General features: G+C 48.3%; 1 pseudogene; it reads right to left on the minus strand.

The window, feature by feature from the left end:
* Nucleotides 1–2,642: 2,642 nt before the first annotated feature.
* LOC109780762 (mitochondrial import inner membrane translocase subunit TIM23-1-like) lies at nt 2,643–4,122 on the minus strand (annotated as a pseudogene).
* Between the last annotated feature and the right edge of the window lie 19,116 nt (nt 4,123–23,238).

Consider the following 23,238-nt stretch of genomic DNA (forward strand, 5'->3'; position numbering starts at 1 on the left):
CTTCTAGTCATGAATTATTTACTGGAATTAATCATGAACTTGCCTAATATTCCAACAACAGCAGCACAAACATTTCAGTGATAATAACATCCATCTGAGTGCACTGTGCAATACTGAACGCAAACAACTCAAGTTTTCATCAAGTTATTTGATGAAATAGCAATATAGCATTCCTGTACACCAGGATGCATATGCCGATACTAGTGAGATGCCAGGATTGAAATAGGCAAGAATATCATCATATATATAAAGAATGTATGGAGAAAAGCAAAATAACTCAATAATGCAAAACGATCAGTTTTGCCCCACTAATAACGGAAACAGCGGTACAAAATACCAGTGCTAACATCTGAAGAAAGAAGTGAATGGAAAAGGCTCAAATTTTTCATCAAGTTACTTGAAAGCAGTACACCAATCCAGTAACAATAAAATCTGGAAGAGGGCCAATATGCACTAGGATGCATATGCCACCACTAGCAAGCTTCCAGGATCGAAATAGGCCTCCGTCCCGAATTACTTGTTTTAGTGTCTAGAACTCTAGATACATCTGTATCTAGATAAATCTGAGACAAGCCTTTTGGGACGGAGGTGATAATATATCTTAACCGAATTAAGAATCTATGGACAAGTGCAAATATAACCATGATTCAAATGCATTGTTCGATAGCAGAATGCAATAAGCTCAACTTTCTGACAAATTCAAGTTATTCCAAATAACAATACAGCATCCTAGTGTGAGTAGCAATGCATTGTTCGATAGCAGAATGCAATAAGCTCAACTTTCTGATGAATTCAAGTTATTCCAAATAACAGTACATCATCCTAGTGTGAGTAGCAACGCATTGTTAAAATAAAAATACCGAAAAGCAAACAGCTCAAGTTTCTCAGAATGAGCAGCACAACATTCTGTAGCAATGACATGTACAGAAGGATCAGAAAAGAACCCAAGGAGAATGCATTGTGCAATACCAGAATGCAAAAAGCTCAAACTTTTTTTATCAACGCTAGTTATTTGAAATAGCAGTAGAGCATTCTGTGACGGTAACATGTGCAGAAAGATCAAAAAAGGACCTAGAATAGAATGCAAAAAGCCCAACTTTTTCATCATCTCTAGTTATTCATAATAGCAGTAACAAGTCTTGTGTAACAATAGCATCTGCAATAGGATGAGGGAAATGCCCAATTAACCACCTATCATTCTGCGGCCAAATATTTCACCACAAGAGAGGCCAAGGAAGCACCAAGATAACCTAGCGAAATTACTCTACAATGAACATTACATTCCACAATGTCCTGGACTCTCCAGCATAATGTAAACGCACACAAACATATTATTGAGTCTGACACCCACCAGCTAGGTCGAATGGAATAGGCAAGAATATCATAACTGTATAAAGGATATAGGGATAAGTGCAAGCATAACTATGAGATGCATGGTTCAATAGCAGAATGCAATAAGTTGAACTTTCTGATGAATTCAAGTTATTCGAAACAACACTAGAGCATTCCATTGTGAGTAGCAATGCATTGTTGTTAAATTATCAGAATGCAAAAAGGCTCAAGTAGTTTCTCATCAACTCTAGTCATCAGAATTAGCAGTACAGCACTCTGTAGTAATAACATATGCAGAAGGATCAGAAAGGCACCCAAGTAGAATGCACAGTGCCAATACTAGCATGCAAAAAGCTCAGCTTTTTCATCAACTGAAGTTATTCAAAATAGCAGTATAGCGTTCCGTAACAATATAATTGGCAGAAAAATCAGAGAAATACCCAATTCATCTACTCCCTCCGTTCATAAATATAACATGTTTTTGATATTTTATTATGGACAGCATACAGACCTAAATTGAGTGAACACACACACACTAAAATAAAACCTGAAGAGTGCCAATGTACACCAATCTGCAAAAATGTCCTACATGTGAAGAAGTAGTACACTAGGATGCATATGCCACCACTAGCAAGCTGCCAGGATAGAAATAGGCAAGAATATCATCAACGGATAAAGTGCAAAAATAACGGTGATCCAAATGCATTCTTCAATAGCAGGATGCAATGTATTCAAGTTAGAGCATTCCATTGCGAGTTAGCAATGCATTGTTGTTAAACTATCAGAATGCAAAAAGGCTCAAGTTTCTCATCAACTCTAGTTACTTAAAATAGAAGTATAGCGTTCCGTAACAATAACATGTGCAGAAAGATGAGAAAAGGACACAAGTAGAATGCACTGTGAGTAGTAGAATGCAAAAAGCTCAACTTTTTCATCAAGTCTAGTTAATTGAAATAGCAGTGTGGCATTCAAGAACAATAACATCAGCAGAAAGATAAGAGAAATACCCAATTAACCTGCCATTCTGCGGCAAAATATTTCATCAGACATGAAGCATAGCAAGCACCACGATAATTTCTAAATACAAGTCTTTTTAGAGATTTCAATATGGGCTACATACGGTGCAAAATGAAATCTCTAAAAAGACTTGTATTTAGAAACAGAGGGAGTAGCATGCAATGAACATTACATTCCACGATTTCCTGGACTCTCCACCCCCCCCCCCCCCCCCCCCACCCCCCCCCCACACACACACACATTATTGAGTCTGACACCCACGACAATCTAGGTCGCTAACCAAGTAGTAGTAGTGATGAAGAAAGAAGATGATGTTACATTGCAACAAGGCATGTCAAAAATTTGCTGATCCGATGATACCGATGGCATCGTTGTTGTTTTCATATAGCATAACACTTACTCCCTCCGTTCCTAAATATAAGTCTTTCTAGAGATTTCACTAAGAAACTACATACGGATGTATATAAACATATTTTAGAATGTAGATTCACTCATTTTGCTCCGTATGTAGCCCTTATTGGAATCTCTTAAAAGACTTATATTTTGGAACGGAGGGAGTAGTTAATAATACCATAATAATGTCGAGAAGATGACCCTCTTCTTAAATAATACTATAATATAATTAACCGGGAGAGCGATAAACGAAGAGGCTATCTGATTCTGATTCGATTGATGAGAGGAATCAATGAATCAATCAGAAGGCGGGCGCGTATCTCTTGGCTGCCTGCTTGGCGGCCATGGCGAGGACCCCTCCGACGGCGGCAGACCTGGGGCCCTGGGCGGCCCTGAAGAGGGCGCCGGTGCCGAGGCCGGCGACTAGGCTGTTGATCCAGTCGTCCTGGCCGTCCCTGGCGGTGACCATGCCGGCGTAGAGGAGGCCGATGACGCCCAGCCTGTTGCCGACGCGGCGTCCGGCGGAGCCGCACGAGTTGAGGAGGCGGTTGGCGCGGATCTTGGCGGTGTCGCCGCGCTCGGCGGCGTGTGCGGCCTCGCGTAGGCCGACGGCGGCTCCCGCGACTGCGCCGGAGAGGTAGCCGACCCCGGTGTAGTAGGTGAGGTTCTCTCCCCAGGAGCGGCACTGGAGGAGGGCCTCCTCCTGGAAGAGGAACTCGGGGGAGGTGGTAGAGGTTCTTGTAGGCGGTGGGAATGTTGAGGTCCTGGTACGGGTCGTAGAGCCGCCGGCCGGAGCCGGAGCCGGAGCCGGAGCCGAAGCCAAAGCGTCTCGACTCTGGACTCTGTGCCAGCCCACGCCGGAAACCATGGCCTCAAGGCCCATGGTGAACAAGGCACCAGCGTGCAAGGCCCATCCCTCAAGTCAAGCCCCAAGACCGATCTGGGTATCCTTTTTTCGGCTACATACATTTGGTCCCTCATGATCTGATACTGAACACGAATCGTCCAAAACCAGAAAGGAGGGAAAACCCACTGACATGTCACCGCTTTTCTAGTATCCCACTTGCCATGTCAGTGCTCTTTTTTGGGCCGTGAATTTGTTTTGGGTGTCATTATCGCTCTCCTCCTCACTTCTTATCCCGATGAGCCGTGCACTGCCATGGCTCCATGCACTGACTATTGCTCGGTAGAGGCTGCTACAATGGGGTCGAAAGGACTGCCTGACGGCATACTTCTCGGCGACACACTTGGTAGTGAGGATGCCGGAGCCATGTGTGTCGATGTTATGCCATTAAACCGTGCAACTTTTGTATGGGATGCATATGACAGGGGTACCTGACACCATGAGGCATTTTCTTGGAGCATGTGAAACTGGCTCATCTCTAGGACATGTGGTGGAGGTGGATGTGGAGACGTTACACGACAAAGAAGATAAGGATAAAGTGTGGAATAAGAGATCTGAGCAAAATATCCTCTAGAACTGAGATTACTACCAAAGAACTCATGTTATATGATATTGATTTCAAAGTAGAATCAATGGCTGAGCAAGGGTGGTATAAAGATGATGGTAACAAAAGAAAGGTGTTTGATTACATTAATCTAGAAGATACAAGGGATGCGAAGGAGCCTGAGTTACTAGGAATGAATAAGCAGAACCTCTGAGCAATATAGAACTAATATAACTCTAGGTAGTTTGTCTCTGCAGGAAATTGAAAGTGTGGTGAAAACAATTGAGTTACAGAAAAAGAATTCTGGAGATTGTAGCCGCGGGAAAGAAAGTGAAAATTCACATGATTAGGGGGGGGGGGCTATCTTACTCATCAAACTGCGTCTGCCTGAGGAACATGCTTCCATAGAAGTAGCTCAGTTGGTTTTGGAAGAGGAAAACGAAAAGAGATGGAAATAATGGAAATTAGTTTGGAAAAAGAATTTAAGGGACAACATCGGTTACTGCAGCAGAATTTGAGGTTGATGCCTGCTATGGATAAGCCTGATTTGGTGGGATCACAAACTGACAACAAGGTGCTGGATGAGGAGATAGAGGAAGATATGGGAGAGTAAAATGAAAATGAGGAAGATGAGGTGGGTAAGGGAACCGAGGAGGAAGATATGGAACAAAAAGAACGAGAGGGGGTCGATCTTGGTGGACTACATAGTTAGCCAGGAGTTCTTTGAGATAAAAATTGAAAAAGCTAAGAGAGGAGAGCTCGAGGAAGTCAAGGATTTTGAGCTGCTCAGGAGATGTGGAAGATTGAAGGGGAAAGAAGACCAGAATAGTGAAGCCCTGCCAGAGAGAGAGAGAGAGAGAGAGAGAGAGAGAGAGAGAGAGAGAGAGAGAGAGAGAGCAGCTAACAAAGATTAGCATGGTGAGTCTGCCATCCCTACTATTCTTAATGCTTCTAATGACAAACTTCTATATGTAGCTTCTGGGGTGTGGGGCACTAGTAGAAAACAGGGCTTTGGTTCTAGCAGGATAGGAGCAATAGTCCCGGTCCTGTTATTAGTCCCGGTTCGAGCGGCTAGGACGCCGGACGGGGCTCGGCAGGCACCAGTTCCGGTTCGATTGGGACCCTTAGTGCCGGTTGGAGACACCAACCAGGACTAAATGGGTTGTGCCAGGAGCGACGCCCTTTAATCTCGGTTGGTGTCTCTAACCGGGACTAAAGGTCTGTCTCCAGTCCCGGTTTTAGACACCAACCGGGACTACAAATGAGCCTATATATACCCCCATCTGCAGAAAGTGCATAAGCTGAGTCGCATCATGATCTTCCGGGATTTTAACTTGTTCTCCGGGTGCTTCGAAATCATGGGTTTGGGCAACACCATCATCCTCGACAACCATATTGTGCAGAATAACACAACATGTCATCAGCTGCCACAAAGTTTCCGATTCCCACATCATTGCAGTGTTTCGCACAATTCCCCAACGAGCTTGAAGCACACCAAATGCCCTCTCCACCTCCTTCCTAGCCGCTTCATGCATTGTTGCAAAGTGTCTCTGTTTATTGCCACGCGTCTCGGATATGGTCTTCACAAACGCCGTCCACTGAGGATAGATACCATCGACAAGATAGTACCCCATGTTGTAGTTGAGGGAGTCCTGGTTTCGGGGGTCCTCAGGTGTACGGCTCATGGATGCGGGTCGGACTGAATGGGCCGTGAGGATAAAGCTTAGGGCCATCACTCCGTGTTCGGGTAGGACTCCTGTGTGCGTGGACGGCAAGATTAGAGTCCGGATGTATTGTTTCCTTCCCTTGTGAACCGACTTTGTACAAACCCTAGGCCCCTACGGTGTGTATATAAACCGGAGGGTTTAGTCCGTAGAGGCTATGATCATAATATTCATAGGCTAGAGAAGCTAGGGTTTAGCCATTACGATCTCGAGGTAGATCAACTCTTGTAACCCCTATACTCATCGAATACAACCAAGCAGGACGTAGGGTTTTACCTCCTTTAAGAGGGCCCAAACCTGGGTAAACATTGTGTCCCTTTGTCCATTGTTACCATCGATCCTTAGACACACAGCTTGGGCCCCCCTACCTGATATTTGCCGGTTTTGACACTGACATTGGTGCTTTCATTGAGAGCTCTGTTGTGTAGTCCCGATAAAGCGATCTATGGCTCGCCTAGTCATCAATGACAACATTACCTCTGGAAGGAGCCTGACTTCTGGGCGGACCCGCCAGCTCGGCAGTTTCATCGTAGGCGCCCGTACGGCCTTCAAGCCTACAGCACCCCTTATGACCGCCGAACACCGTCTTCGCATCGGTCTCGAATACTCCGAAAAGATGGATCCAGCAGACGTCTCATCCTTAAACGAGCTGCTAGACCGCATCGCCGCCCTGGGGGTTTCAACAGACTATGGTCGGATCGGGCTTAAGCCTGACCAGAGGGAGATTCATCGCCCGCCGATCACCCACCTGGTAGCAGTCGTTGAGGAACGAGCTGAGGACACTTCTCCCCCTATGTTGAGAACCAAATATGTTCGGGTCTCCGAACCACTCGAGCCGGATACTCTCTCTTCAGGCGGGACTCCAAGTCCCCCGAACTCTGGCTCGGATACAGGATCGGGAGGGGGGCATCTGGATCTCCCCGGATCCGAACTGGTCACTTCGGAGATTTTCCAAGCTCCAAGCACCGATGTGGGTCGGGATTCAAATTTTGACCCACCCACCCACCACAATCAATACTCTCCAAGCAACTCAGGGCCTCCAGACATATACGACCTGATGTATATACGGCAGCAACCTCAGGAAACGGTCCATCACTTTTGGGCCAGGTTCCTACTTGTTAAAGCAAGATCGAAGATTGCTGCGACAAAGATGCAGTTTCGGTCTTCCATCACAATTGTACCGACGAGGGATTACTGAACGCCCTCGACCGCCATCATATACAGAGCTTCACGGAACTGTCACATGTAGTGCAAAAGTACTGCACGATGGAAAGCACATGGAAGGCCCAGCAAACTCAGCTGGAACCTGCTGCCTTTAAGCAGTGTGCGGCCCAGACTAAGCGAATGCACCCTAGCGGCACATCCGATCATCAGTCTGTCAACAGAAAGAATAAACCCTTTACGGGACATAGGTCCATTCTTGATGAACTCCTTGACAAGCCATGTCCGATACATGCAACTCCGAGCACAAACCCAACCCATAGCCTTCGAGCATGTTCGGTGCTCCGGCAGGTAGCAAAGAGTGGAGAGGCCATCCTCGCCACCATTACTCCAGAGAAACACTCTTCGGAGAGGAACGATTTTAATGTCCTCACGGTCTTCGAGACCTTTTCTTCAAATAATCGGGGAAAAAGGGCACTCCACGACCTCACCGAAGTCCACCAAGTTACCGCACTGAGCCCCTGGAATGACGCGGCAATAACCTTCACCACCAAAGACGAACCAAAGGCTTGGTTAGTCCGAGCACCTACCGCCCTAGTCTTAAACCCCATTGTGGACGGTTTCCGACTTACCAAAGTGCTCATGGACGGTGGCAGTGGGCTTAACCTTATCTATGAAGATACGCTCGACAAACAGATTGATAGAACACGCATCGGGTAAAGCAACACCACCTTTCGAGGCATCATCCCCAGTCGAGAAGCACGATGCTCTGGGAGAATTAAATTGGATGTGGTATTCGGCACGCCCAAAAACTACAGGTCCAAAGAGTTGCTCTTTCATGTGGTCCCCTTCAACAGTGGGTATCACGTCATCCTCGGACGGGACGCCTTCTCACGTTTCCAGGCTATACCCCATTACGGGTATATGAAGCTTAAAATGCCTGGGCCCAACGAAAACATCACAATCTCGAGTGACCCGGACAAAGCACTCCGCCTCCAAAATAAAACCACACCCTTGGCCCTCAAGGCGTTATCCGAAGCCCTAGCGGTTGAAGAACTAACCGCCCTACGGTCCACGGTGGACAAGGACGATATGATCCTCGATAAGAGACCTAAATCCACCTCTTTTAAGCCAGCAGAGGAAATAGTCAAATTTCAAGTGCACCCGACGGACCCCAACAAGACAACGTCTATCGGAGCACATCTGGATCCGGCAGTAGATGCCCCCTTACGCACATTCTTGCGTGAAAATTGGGATATTTTTGCCTGGCACCCTTCAGATATGCCGGGCATCCCACGCAGGCTGGCCGAACATAGCCTGAACATAATCAAGGGGTTCAAACCCGTGAAGTGGACACCGCGGAGATTTTCCGAACCCAAGCGTCAAGCCATGGGAGAAGAGCTAGCCAAACTGCTAGAAGTCGGGTTCATCAAGGAAATCAAACATCCGTATTGGTTAGCCTAGTTGGTCATGGTACCAAAGAAGGACAAATCCTAGCGCCTTTGTGTCGATTTCAAAGACCTCAACAAGGCTTGCCCTAAAGATCCTTTCCCGTTGCCTCGCATTGACCAGATCATTGATGCAACTGCAGGACACGATTCATTGTGTTTCCGAGACGCCTATTCCGGATACCATCAAATTAAAATGAAGGAATCGGATCAGGCTGCAACAGCGTTCATCACCCTGTATGACCCTTTCTGCTTCAACAATATGCCCTTCGGACTAAAAAACGCTGGGGCCACTTACCAACGTATGATTCAAACATGCTTGGAAAAACAAATCGGCAAAACTGAAGGAAATATGCCCTAGAGGCAATAATAAAGTTGTTATTTATATTTCCTTATATCATGATAAATGTTTATTATTCATGCTAGAATTGTATTAACCGGAAACTTAGTACATGTGTGAATACATAGACAAACAGAGTGTCACTAGTATGCCTCTACTTGACTAGCTCGTTGAATCAAAGATGGCTAAGTTTCCTAGCCATAGACATGAGTTATGATTTGATTAACGGGATCACATCATTAGAGAATGATGTGATTGACTTGACCCATTCCGTTAGCTTAGCACTTGATTGTTTAGTATGTTGCTATTGCTTTCTTCATGACTTATACATGTTCCTATGACTATGAGATTATGCAACTCCCGAATACCGGAGGAACACCTTGTGTGCTATCAAACGTCACAACGTAACTAGATGATTATAAAGCTGCTCTACAGGTGTCTCCGAAGGTGTTTGTTGGGTTCGCATAGATCGAGATTAGGATTTGTCACTCCGATTGTCGGAGAGGTATCTCTGGGCCCTCTCGGTAACGCACATCACTATAAGTCTTGCAAGCAATGTGACTAATGAGTTAGTTGCAGGACGATGCATTACGGAACGAGTAAAGAGACTTGCCGGTAACAAGATTGAACTAGGTATTGAGATACCGACGATCGAATCTCGGGCAAGTAACATACCGATGACAAAGGGAACAACGTATGTTGTTATGCGGTTTGACCGATAAAGATCTTAGAATATGTAGGAGCCAATATGAGCATCCAGATTCCGCTGTTGGTTGTTAACCGGAGATGAGTCTCGGTCATGTCTACATAGTTCTCGAACCCGTAGGGTCCGCATGCTTAACGTTCGGTGACGATCAGTATTACGAGTTTATGTGTTTTGATGTACCGAAGGTTGTTCGGAGTCCCGGAGGAGATCAGGGACATGACGAGGAGTCTCGAAATGTTTGAGACATAAAGATCGATATATTGGAAGGCTATATTCAGACATCGGAAAGGTTCTGAGTGGTATGGGTATTTATCGGAGTACCGGAGAGTTATGGGAATTCGCCGGGGAGTATATGGGCCTTATTGGGCTTTAGGGGAGAGAGAGAGGGGCTGCCTAGGGCAGGCCGCACGCCCCCAATGCCTAGTCCGAATTGGACTAGGGGGAGGGGCAGCGCCCCTGAGGGAGTGCTGGATTAGGGGGTCCTCGGACAGCTGGACTACATACTTTGGCCAGATTGTTGGACTATGAAGATACAAGATTGAAGACTTCATCCCGTGTCCGGGTGGGACTCTCCTTCGCGTGGAAGGCAAGCTTGGCAATTCGGATATGAAGATTTCCTCCCTTGTAACCGACTCTGTGTAACCCTAGCCCCCTTCAGTGTCTATATAAACCGGAGGGTTTTAGTCCATAGGACAACAACAATCATAATCATAGGCTAGCTTCTAGGGTTTAGCCTCTACGATCTCGTGGTAGATCAACTCTTGTAATACTCATATCATCAAGATCAATCAAGCAGGAAGTAGGGTATTACCTCCATCGAGAGGGCCCGAACCTAGGTAAACATTGTGTCCCCCGCCTCCTGTTACCATTAGCCTTAGACGCACAGTTCGGGACCCCCTACCCGAGATCTGCCGGTTTTGACACCGACATTGGTGCTTTCATTGAGAGTTCCACTGTGCCGTCACAATAAGGCCTGATGGCTCGTCTTGTTGTCAAGGACACATTACCTCTGGGGGAGCCCTGGGTATAGGCCAAACTCTCCGATTAGGCGGCTTCGTCATGACCGCTCGGTCGGCCGTCGGACCGATGATGACTTCTCGGGTCATCAAAAATAGCCTCCACGTCGGCTCGAAATTCACCGAGCAGATGGATCCAATGGAGCTCTCTTCTTTGAACGAGCTCTTGGATCGCATCGCCTCCCTAGGAGTCTCTACGGACTACGATCGGATCGGGCTTAAGCCCGACCAAAGGGAGATTAACTCTCCGCCGGTTACCCATCAGATAGCGGTGGTGGAGGAGCAATGCAGCGATTCTTCCTCTATTTTGAGGACAAACTATGTCCGGATTCCCGAGCTCTCCGAGCCGGATACCCGTCTACGGGAGGACATGGCCCAAGCTTCGAACCTAGAATCGGACAGCGGGCCAGAACTATTGGGCAACATCCCGGAGTCCAAACTGCCAAACTCGGAAACTCCTCTGCCCCTGGGTCTCAGATCGGGTCAGGGTTTGGACCTAAATCTGCCCACCCACCCAGACATAAGTGATCTTTCCCACATTAGACAAGAGCCCCAAGAGACAGTACATCACTATTGGGCCAGATTCCTCCTTGTAATGAGCAAGGTCAAGGACTGTCGCGAGGAAGACGCAATTTCATTCTTTTGCAAAAATTGCACGGACAAGGGAATCCTCAACGCCATAAGTCGCCGTGACATAGCACACTTCGCTGACTTGGCGGCCATAGTACAGAAATACTGTGCGATGGAAAGTGCCTGGAAAACCCAAACAAAATTCTGGGATCCTCCGGCTCTCACTAAACCCCCCGTCCGAACTAAAAGGGTGTACTCTCGTAAGTCACCCGATCCAATTACAAAGAAACCAAAGCCCACTACAGGGTGTGGAACCGTATTGGAGGGATGGCTCAATGGGCCATGCAAAATTCACAGTACACCGGATACCATGCCAACACACAGCCTTAGAGCATGTTGGATACTCTGGCAGGTGGCCAAGAGCCGCGAGGATCTCTTCATCAAAAATACCACAGAGCACCATCCCGGGGAAAATAACAATACATTATTGACAGTCTTTGAGACTTTCGCCTCAAATAATAGGCACAAGCGAGCACTCCGCAGCCTCGCCGAAGTCTGCCACGTTGCAGCAATAAACTCATGGAACGATATGGCCATAACCTTCAATGCCAGTGACAAACCTCAATTCCGAACAGCCCGAGCACCAGCCGCTTTGGTCCTTAGTCCAATTGTGGACGGCTTCCGGCTTACTAAAGTGCTCATGGACGGTGGCAGCGGATTAAACCTCATCTATGCGGAGACTCTTAGCAAAATGGAAATAGACAAGAGCCGCATTGAGCAAAGCAGCACGACTTTCAGAGGAATCATCCCTAGTCGGGAGGCACGATGTGCGGGAAAAATCACACTAGATGTGGTATTCGGCACACCGAAGAATTATAGGTCCGAAGAAATCACATTCAAGTGGCCCTGTTTAGTAGCGGATACCACACCCTTTTAGGGCGGGAGGCATTTACGTTCTTCCAAGCTATACCCCATTACGGGTACATGAAGCTCAAGATGCCCGGGCCCAATGGAATCATCACTCTAGCTAGTGATCTGGACATAGCACTCCGCACCGAAAATAAAACCGCCGCACTGGCCCTCGAGGCGTTATCCGAAGCCCTCGCGGCCGAAGAACTAACTGCGCTGCGCTCCACGGTGGACAGGGACGACGTGATACTCGACAAAAGACCCAAGTCCACCTCTTTTAAACCAGCGGACGAAATAGTGAAATTCCAGGTCCACCCAACGGACCCTACAAAAACAGCATCCATCGGGGCACATCTGAACCCCACAACAGATGCCGCACTGCGGGAGTTCTTGCGCGAGAATTGGGACATCTTTGCCTGGCATCCTTCAGACATGCCAGGAATCCCACGCAGGCTGGCCGAGCATAGCCTAAACATTCTAAAGGGATACAAGCCGGTCAAGCAGAATCTTCGGCGTTTCTCAGAGCTAAGCGACAAGCCATGGGAAAGGAGCTAGCCAAGTTACTCGAGGCCGGATTCATTAGAGAAATAAAACATCCGGACTGGCTAGCAAACCTGGTAATGGTACCAAAGAAGGACAAATCCTGGCGCCTATGTGTCGATTTCAAGGACCTTAACAAGGCTTGCCCCAAGGATCCCTTCCCCCTCCCCCGCATCGATCAAATTATCGATGCTACCGCAGGACACGACTCATTGTGTTTCCTCGACGCATACTCCGGATACCACCAAATCAAGATGGCGGAGTCCGATCAAGCCGCAACGGCATTCATCACTCAATACGCCCCCTTCTGTTTTAACACCATGCCCTTCGGGCTCAAAAACGCCGGTGCAACCTATCAACGCATGATTCTGACATGCCTTGAAACAAAAATTGGCAAAACAGTAGAGGCATACGTAGACGATGTGGTAATTAAAACCAGACACGTCGAATCTTTAATAGATGATTTGAGGCTTACGTTCGACAATCTCCGAACATATGACATCAAGCTCAATCCGGAAAAATGCGTTTTCGGCGTGCCCACCGGAAAGCTCTTGGGCTTCATTGTTTCCAATAGAGGAATTGAAGCAAATCCGGCTAAGATCCGAGCTCTGTCATAGTTGGCTATCCCAATAGACCTCAAGCAAATCCAAAAATTAACTGGATGCGTGGCTGCCTTAAGCCGCTTTATCTCCTGATTGGGAGAAAAGGCACTACCTCTTTATCGCCTTCTTCGATGCACCGAACACTTTGAGTGGACGGATGCAGCCACAGCCGGATTGGAAGAAATAAAAGCCCTCTTGGCCAGCAACCCAATCTTGGCCGCGCCGAATATCGGCGAACCAATGCTGATATATATAGCGGCAACACACCAGGTTGTAAGCGCAGTGCTCGTCGTCGAACGAGAGACGGACGGACATAAGTTCCCGCTTCAAAACCCGGTATACTACGTATCCACTGTCCTCACTCCATGCAAATCACTGTACCCACATTATCAAAAGATAGCATACGCGGTCTTTATGGCATCCCAGAAACTACGACACTACTTTCAAGAGTGTTCAATTACGGTGGCCTCTGAAGTACCACTAAATGAGATAATAAATAACCGCGATGCCATGGCCGGATTGCTAAATGGGCTATTGAGCTCCTCCCGTTCGACATAACATACAAACCACGGCGAGCCATTAAGTCGCAAGTACTGGCTGATTTCGTCGCCAAATGGACAAAAGCCGAACTCCCTAAAGAGCACGGCGCGTACTCTAATTGGATCACGCACTTTGATGGCTCAAAGATGCTGGATGGTCTGGGAGCAGGCGTCGTCCTGACATCCCCCACCGGAGATACAGTCCAATACGTACTCCAAATATTATACACAGACTCCAACAATGCAGCAGAATATGAGGCCCTATTGCACGGTCTCCGGATGGCAGTCTCCATGGGCATTCAACGCCTAGAGGTGCGTGGGGATTCAGACCTTGCAATATCTCAAATAAATGGAGACTGTGACGCCAAGGACCCAAAAATGGCGGCTTACCGCAATGCCGTCCTCAAAATGTCAGCTCGGTTCGAGGGGCTCGAATTCCACCATGTGGTCCGAGAAAACAATCAAGCGGCGGATATCCTCGCCCGCATCGGCGCTAAGCGCGACCCTGTCCCACCTAATATCTTCTTGGAAAGGTTGTTTAAGCCATCCGTGGTGTGGGAAGGGGAGACCGGCAACAACAGTCCGGATCCGACCACAGCACCAGATCCCGAACACTCTGACGTAATCGGAGGCTCCGCCACCGAAATAACACCTTCGGCCCACGTGATTATGGCTGTCGTCGCCCCGTGGACAGAACCCTCTTGGCTTACCTAAATAGGCAAGAACTCCCTGAGGACCCAAACGAGGCACGTTGCATTATGCGGCGGTCTAAAGCCTACAAGGTCCACGAGGGAGAGCTTTATAAGAAAAGCGCTACCGGAGTACATCAAAGGTGCATCTCCGAAGAGGAAGGACGGTAACTTTTGGCAGAAATTCATGCTGGACTCGGCGGCCATCACGCCGCAGCTCGGGCCCTTATAAGCAAGGCCTTCCGTACATGTTTCTACTGGCCGACAGCCCGAGCAGACGCACAGGACCTCGTCCAACATTGTGTCGGTTGCCAGCTTTTTGCGAACCAAAGCCATATGCCACCTACCGCTCTCCAAACAATCCCCATCACATGGCCCTTTGAGGTCTGGGGGCTTGATATGGTCGGACCCCTTAAAGGAGGAAGCCATAAGAAAAAATACCTATTGGTCGTGGTGGATAAATTCACCAAATGGATAGAAGCCAAACCAGTTAAAACGGCCGAGTCCGGGCCAGTGATAGACTTCATATCCGGGGTTGTAATAACAACCCATAATGCAATAAATATCGATATAAAAGCATGATGCAAAATGGACGTATCACAAATCATGTATACGGAATCCAATAACACAGCCGAATATGAGGCGCTCCTACACGGTCTTCGCATGGCTGTCTACATGGGTATACAACGCCTTAAGGTGCACGACGATTCAAACCTCGCAATATCCTAGGTCAATGGAGAGTTCGACGCAAAGGACCTAAAAATGGCGGCATACCGAAACGTCGTATTAAAAATATTAGCTTGGTTCGAGGGACTTGAATTCCATCACGTCGCTCAAGGCAGTAACCAGGCAGCCGACATCCTCGCTCGCATGGTTGCTAAGCGTGACCCTGTCCCACCTAACACCTTTGTGGAAAGGCTTTTAAAGCCATCCATAGTATGGCAGGGCGAGAGCAGAGAATCTAGTACGGACCTGGTCACACCTGTCGGTGTCAAAATCGGCGGATCTCGAGTAGGGGGTCCCGAACTGTGCGTCTAAGGCGGATGGTAACAGGAGGCGGGGGGACACGATGTTTACCCAGGTTTGGGCCCTCTCGATGGAGATAATACCCTACTTCCTGCTTGATTGATCTTGATGATATGAGTATTACAAGAGTTGATCTACCACGAGATCGTAGAGGCTAAACCCTAGAAGCTAGCCTACGGTATGATTGTTGTTGTCCTACGGACTAAACCCTCCGGTTTATATAGACACCTGAGGGGGCTAGGGTTACACAGAGTTGGTTACAAGGGAGGAGATCTACATATCCGTATCGCCAAGCTTTCCTTCCACGCCAAGGAGAGTCCCATCCGGACACGGGACGAAGTCTTCAATCTTGTATCTTCATAGTCCAACAGTCCGGCCAAAGGATATATTCCGGCTGTCCGGGGACCCCCTAATCCAGGACTCCCTCAGTAGCCCCTGAACCAGGCTTCAATGACGATGAGTCTGGCCCGCAGATTGTCTTCGGCATTGCAAGGCGGGTTCTTCCTCCCAATACTCCATAGAAGATTTTGAACACAAAGATAGTGTCCGGCTCTGCAAAACAAATTCCACATACCACTGTAGAGAGAACAATATTTCCACAAATCTAATCTGCCGACAGCTTTTCATAATGTGACGTACTGCCGTGGTCTGGTCAAGACGAACCGTTTTTTCACAACCAGCCACTGCACATATTGCGAGGCGGTTTCCTTGGCACGTCTCGTCGAAGCAGAGATCGTGTCCCCTTATCACGGAATTCTCATCAATACGGGTGTGGGTAACCCAGCCGCGCCATCAATTACGGCGCTTGCGAAATAAGCGATTTTACCAGGTAGGTGGGGAGGCATAGCTTCTTCCGCCCTTATAAAGGGACAAGGATTCACCCTTCTCACCCACGCCTTCTTCCTCCTTGCTCATCCATTCTTGCGCACTCGAGCTCCAGCACCCAAGTTCGCATCCTTCTCCTCAAACCACTCCAAGCATGTCCGAAGCGGGAGGCAAGTGGATGGTCTCCTCCGTTACGGAGGAGGACATCACCAAGCTACGGGGAGCTGGATATCTGGCCGCGGATATCGCACACCGGCTGCCAGATCAGGGGCAGATTATCCCTACTCCAGAACCCCATGAGAGGGTGGTTTTTCTCACCCACTTCGTCCACGGACTGGGATTTCCCCTCCACCCATTTGTCCGCGGGCTCATGTTCTACTACGGGCTGGACTTTCACGATCTGGCCCCCAATTTCATCCTCAATATCTCGGCGTTTATCGTCGTGTGCGAGGCCTTCCTCCGCATCAGGCCCCACTTCGGCCTGTGGCTGAAAACCTTCAATGTTAAACCGAAGGTGGTGGTCGGCCAGCAAGCGTAGTGCGGAGGAGCCATGCTGGGCAAAATGCCCAACTTCACCTGGCTCGAAGGCTCCTATGTGGAAACCATAAAGGGGTGGCAATCGGGGTGGTTCTACATCACCGAGCCGCGCAACACCAACTGGGTGGCGGCCCCCGAATTTCCATCCGGAATCCCCATGCGGCTCACCTCCTGGAAAGAGAAGGGCCTGTCCTGGGGTTCCTTGGTAGAGCTGACCGGACTCCATACGTGCATCAAAAACATGATGAGCAAGAAAATCAAGCTCGTCAACGTGGTCCAAGTCATGCTCTTCCGCCAGATTCTCCCGTGTCAAAGACGGGCATTCAATTTGTGCGAGTTCGACCCGGCCGAGCACCAGACGCTGTGAGAGCTCTTCAACACGACGCACAAGGACGTCTGGAAGGTGCTGTTCAAGGGTGCCGAGGTACCTCCTCCCATTACCGACGACCGCGGACTCAGCGCAAAGCACCCTACCAATCCGGTAAGTCTTGTATACCTCATAAGATGTTCATTTTCCCCAGTTTGACCATGCGCGGGATCTAAGCCTCCACGCCATTTTCTAGGACTGGGTCGAGACAGCGGAGCAGATCGGTTGTCCAGCCCCCCTGCCCGAAGATCCAGCAGATGCTCTCCTAATGGAGATGCTGGTTCCGGCACCTTATGAGGTGCTGGAGAAGAAGGCCAAGAAGAAGGCCAAGAAGAAGGCCACGGGGACCCGGAAAGGTCTCCGGCGCCAGGTTATATCGGACTCATCGTTCGATAACACCAAGACACACTGCTCCCGTGAAAACGAGGAGGAGGAAGAGGAAAGTTCTCCCCCCCAATCGGGGGAGACAAGAAAAGGAAGGTCGCCCCGTCCGGGGTGGCCGAAGGGTCCAAGAAGGGAAGAACCCTCCTTCCGGACAACTCCACCACCGCCGTCTTCAACGAAGAGGAGTGGTTGCCCAGGGACAAGCCCCTGGCGAAGTCGTAAGTATCCGGATACCATAATAATTTTTGGTATGTTTTATTGAACTGCTTCTCATCACGCCGAACATGATTATGCAGTCCGTCCCGAGCCCATATCGACGTATCACTAGTAGGAAAAGGGGCTTTTACCCCGGTTTGTAAGGGCCTTTTGTCCCGGTTTTCGAACCGGGACTAACCCTTTAGTCCCGGTTCTTACATGAACCGGGACAAAAGGTCCTCCACGTGGCCGCTGCTGCCAGCCCAGGCAGGGGAGCCTTTGGTCCCGGTTGGTGCCACCAACCGGGACCAATAGGCAGGGCCTTTTGTCCCGGTTGGTGTCACCAACCGGGACCAATAGGCATCCACGCGTCAGCATTTCAGGGGCTGGGGTTTTTGTGTTTTTTGAAAGGGGGGGGGGGTTGGGGGGTTAATTTAGGTGTTTCATATATTGTGTTAGCTAGCTAATTAATAGAGAGAAGTGTCCTCTCTTATCTCCGTGCTTGGTCGACGCTATGTACTATATACGTATGGAGAGGACTAGACACGCTAGCTAGTAATCAAATGAAGGAAACAGAAGATTGTCATGAACATATGCATACAGAGAGAAGTGATATCGACCACCTCTCCTTCTCTGAGAGATTGGTCGAACAACAAGTTCTCGTATATCTATCCGACACTACCGGCTACATATATACAATAATTATCTCTTACAATTCAATCTCCTAATTAAATTGTAAGAACACAGGGTCCACATAGTATTCTCCATTTTCAGCGATCACGTGGTCAAGGAAGAATGCCGCCAATTCCTCTTGAATTGCTCGCATACGATCTGGTGCTAGGAGTTCATCCCGCTTCCGAAACATCTAATTTGAAGAAGGGGGTCAATACACACACACACACACACACATATATATATATATATATATGAATAAATGAAACTCAACACAAATGATGGTAATAAAATAAAATTATGAATATTATTGCTTACGCACTTCATATTGTTCGTCAGAGTAGCCCCGCTCACAGGTCGTGTAGCGGATGGACTCGCAAACGTAGTATCCACAGTAATTATTCCCGGGTTCCTGCCACAACCACTTTACAAGAAATAGAGGTCAATCAAACTGATAAGCAAGCATGCTAAATGGTATTGATGAAACTAGCACTTGAATCACTAGGAGATGCGCGGAACATGCTACTATAGTACTTACTTTCGGGTGTTTAAATTGCAGCTTCTTCAGCAGTCCCGGAGCTTTTGTGGTGAATTTTCTCCAAACCCTGCCATACAAAGAAAACAATTACTTGATATCAGGAAATGAACAAAGTTGCTGGTATGGTGGATAATGATCGATTTAACTTACTTCTCGAGCATTTGAGTCATGTTCGCATAATCCTGGGGATCTTTTCGTCTCGAGTCTAAGACGGTTACTACTCCCTGCTCAAGCTTAATCTCTAGGAGAATAAAGTGGAAGCTGCGCATGCATGCATAAGTCATCAATTACATTACCATAACCTGGACTAATAAGGGAAACCGAATATGCACAAGACAGTAACACTCACTTGAAGTTGTAAGGAAAGAGTATTATATCTTTGTTTTGATTTAATACCAACGATCGTAGCAAGTTGGCCTCGGCTTCTTTGGGATGTTTTTCAACCGTATATGCATCTATGAGATTTGTGTTAATGAACCCAATATCACCGATTTGTCTTTTCTTCAATTCGGCGATCTTCAATCTGCATAATATAGTGAGGATAATTATAAATACATGCAATGAAAGAGCTGACCTATATAGAGAGACTTAATGACAGAAGTAGTACTACTTACAGACAGTAGCAAGTGATCGTTGTTTTATCGAGGGCCTTTTGATTGTAAAACTGGAAGAAATCCTCAAATGGAACATTCAGCAGTTCAATTCCAACGAGGTCATGCTCCGGTTTAACTCTCAGCGTCAAAGTACTCATCCCATCAGACTCTCTGCAGGTTTTCATGTACCAATCATGTAATCTTCGCATCATCGTTGTTAGAGATCTTTCATCTTTGACGAGAGGCTTCCCGTAATGGTATTTGTGTTCGTCCACCTCCATGATTTCATAATGTACATCGTCGGGCAGGTAATCTCCAAGATTGCTATAACTGGGCACCATCCTCGGATCATTAGCGACGATGTCTTTTGACACTTTGAGCGGGGGGCACGATTGGTTCGCTTGTTCGCCGAGCTGGGCAATTTTTTTCCCAGCTCGTCGTTCTTTTAACCTTTGATCACTGACAGTACTTCCCGACCGCTCCACTTCGGCATATGTCTTTGCAAGAATGCGCTCATAGTTGCCTCTCGGCGGAGACTTTGGTGGTTTTGTCAGGGCAGCCAAAGTGCGCTTTGCTTTCACCGGATCTACCTTCTCCTGCGGAGGTGGATGTTTCTTTGCTTTCACCCCTTCAAAGAAGTTTGTCACTTCGGCTCGCACGATCTTCCTGGTTTCCTCCTCGGTCCTCTCGTATGGTAACTTCTCTGGAGTCTTCAGAGAAGGACCGAATCTGCATTGCCTCCCGCCTCTGGCAGCTGTACTGCTAGATGCCGGCAGAGCAGACGGAGCGGTTGCGGCTGTCTTCTTTCCTTGCTTACGAGGCGGAGGAGAAGGACTACGACGTGCCGGAGCAGCCGCAGCGGCGGCGGGTCTCTTCCGCCCTTGCTGACGAGGCGGAGAAGGAGGAGGCTGGCTGCTCTGGCGCGCATCTAGCAGTACAGAGAACGAGGCTGAGTGCCCTGATCAATCACCGGAGGAGGAGGCGGAGGAGGAGGCGGAGTGCCGCCACGCGCCGGAGAAGGAGGCTGAGTGCCCTGATCACTCGCCGGAGGAGGAGGCGGACTGCCCTTACTCGCCGGAGCCGTCCAGTTCGGAAGGTTGATGAGCTCCTTCCGCCATAGGCACGAAGTCTTCAGAGCTAAACCCAGCCGAGTCTCCCCTTCACCGGTAGGGTGGTCAAGCTGGAGGTCCTCAAATCCCTCCGTTATTTCATCCACCATCACCCTCGCATATCCTTCTGGAATCGGCCGGCAGTGGTAGGTTGCACCGGGTTCAGGAGGTAAAACAGAGCCAACAACCGCCTTGACTTTGAAGTTCTGCCATTGCGCCATAAGGTGGCAATGTTGAGACTCCGTGATAGCATCCACGGGGTAGCTAGCAGGAGCCGTCAAGACATGCTCCAGCTGAAGCAGCTCGGTGGAAGCCACGCTGCTTCTCCGCTGAGATGGCAGGGTAGCTTCGGGGGTAGTTTCAGCATGTCGATTGCTGTCTCGTTCCTCTAGCGCTTGAACCCTTTCGTGCAGCTTCTGAATTTGGGTCTGCTCCATTTTTTTCCTCCTCTCCTGGCTTTTGTAACCGCCTGCGTCCGGAAAACCAGTCTTCCACGGAACGGAGCCTGGCGTGCCTCGTGTCCGTCCAGGGTGCTCAGGATTCCCGAGGGCCATTGTGAGCTCGTCGTTCTCTCTGTCTGGAACGAACGTCCCTTCCTGCGCTGCATCGATATATTGCTGAATCTTCTTGACTGGTATTCTCAAAAGCTCGTTCGTCCAAACGCACCACCCTGATACAGGGTCCAAGGTTCCGCCAGCCCCGAAGAACCATGTCCGGCAACGGTCTGTCCAGTTCATTGTCTGTGGTTCGATCCCTTTTTCAAGCAGATCATTCTCAGCCTTGGCCCACTTAGGCCGGGCTTTGAGGTAGCCACCTGACCCCGTGCGATGGTGAAGCTTCTTCTTCGCAGCATTCTTTTTGTTTGTCGCTGACATCTTCTTACTCTTTTCTGATGTCTTGTGGGCCACAAATGCGGGCCAGTGATCTCTGATCTTCTCATACCGGCCGATGAATTCTGGTGTCTCTTCTTTGTCGACAAACGTTTTCAGCCCATTCTTCCACCTCCTGAATAGGTCTGCCATCTTCTTAAGAGCATGAGACTTGATTAATTGCTCTTTAACTGGCTTCTCCGAATCCTCCTCTGGCGGTAGGGTGAAATTTGCCTTCAGCTCAGTCCAAAGATCATCTTTCTGCATATCATTGACATAAGACACCTCAGGGTCTTCCTTCTTAGGCTTATACCATTGGTGGATGCTGATCGGGATCTTGTCCCTAACTAGAACCCCGCACTAAGCAGCAAATGCATCCTTTGTCCGGATGGGTTCAATCGGTTGGCCGTCGCGCGCGATTGCTGTGATCTCAAACCTTTCATCCGAGCGCAACTTTCTCTTCGGGCCTCGTCTCTTTACTGCAGTTGTGCTCGATCCGGAGGGCTAGAAAAAAGAAGAAAGACGAGTGTTAATTAATATGTGTACATACCAAAACAATGAATGCATCAATTAGCTAGTCAGCACAGGCTTAACTAATATATTTACCTGGCCGGACTCTGTTCGGTCACCGGAGCCATCACCACGGGCTCCTTCTTGCACCAGCATTGGGTCACCGGAGCCATCATAATCATGTCTTTCCTCCTCCACTCTTCGATCCCCGTAGCCTGCTTCTTCACCCTGTTCTTCCAGACCATCATTGTCGTTAAGATACGACAAGATATCACCTCCGGCTAAGATTATGTCCCCCAACACCTCTTCTGCTTGCTCGTCTCGTCCGTGCTCCATTGTTTCTGCAAATATTACAACATGGCAATTATTACACAAACATGACAGCAGGTGGTTAGTGCAAACGTAGACCTAGCTTATTCCGGGTTTGGGGTGGCCTCAGCAACGCTTCAAGGGTAGGGGCGCGGCGGGAGGGGGTAGGAGACCGACATCGTTTTTTCTATGGTTTGGGTGTCCTCGAGAGTTTTGGTCGAGCGAGAGGGCCGGGGGGTGCTCCCGTGGTATAAGTTATCATGGTCGAGAGGGGGTATAAATATCGACCGTCCATCATGTCGAAGTTATCTGGGAGGGAGTTATATATATCGACAACGACGACATACATACATGGGAAAATAATGTTATCGGGGAGGGGGTATATCAACCCCCCCCCCCACGTGTTGAAGTTATCGGGAGGGGGTTATATCGACAACGACAATGAACGTACATGGGAAAATAATATTATCGGGGAGGGGGTATATCGACCCCCCCTCGTGTTGAAGTTATCGGGAGAGGGGTATATCAACGACGATAGACCCGATAAAACATAAGAAAACGAAGAAGAAACAAAAAGAGGAGAAGAAGAAAAGGAATAGAGGAGAAGATCGAAGAAAAAAAGAAGAAAAAAAAGGAGAAGAAGAAAGGAATAGAGGAGAGAAGAAGAAAAAATAGAATTTTTTCTATTTTTTCTATTTTTTCTTCTTCTCTTCTATTCCTTTCTTCTTCTCCTCTTCATTTTCTTCTTTTTTCCTCTTCTTATTTATTTCTCCTCTTCTACCTCTCCTCTTCTTCTCCGTTCTTCCTATTTCATCATTGTTCGTATTTCATCATGTTCATATTTCGAAAAAAAGTAAAGGTTTTGCCTAA

This window comes from Aegilops tauschii, chromosome 4 (assembly GCF_002575655.3).
Source record: "Aegilops tauschii subsp. strangulata cultivar AL8/78 chromosome 4, Aet v6.0, whole genome shotgun sequence".
NCBI lineage: Eukaryota > Viridiplantae > Streptophyta > Magnoliopsida > Poales > Poaceae > Aegilops > Aegilops tauschii.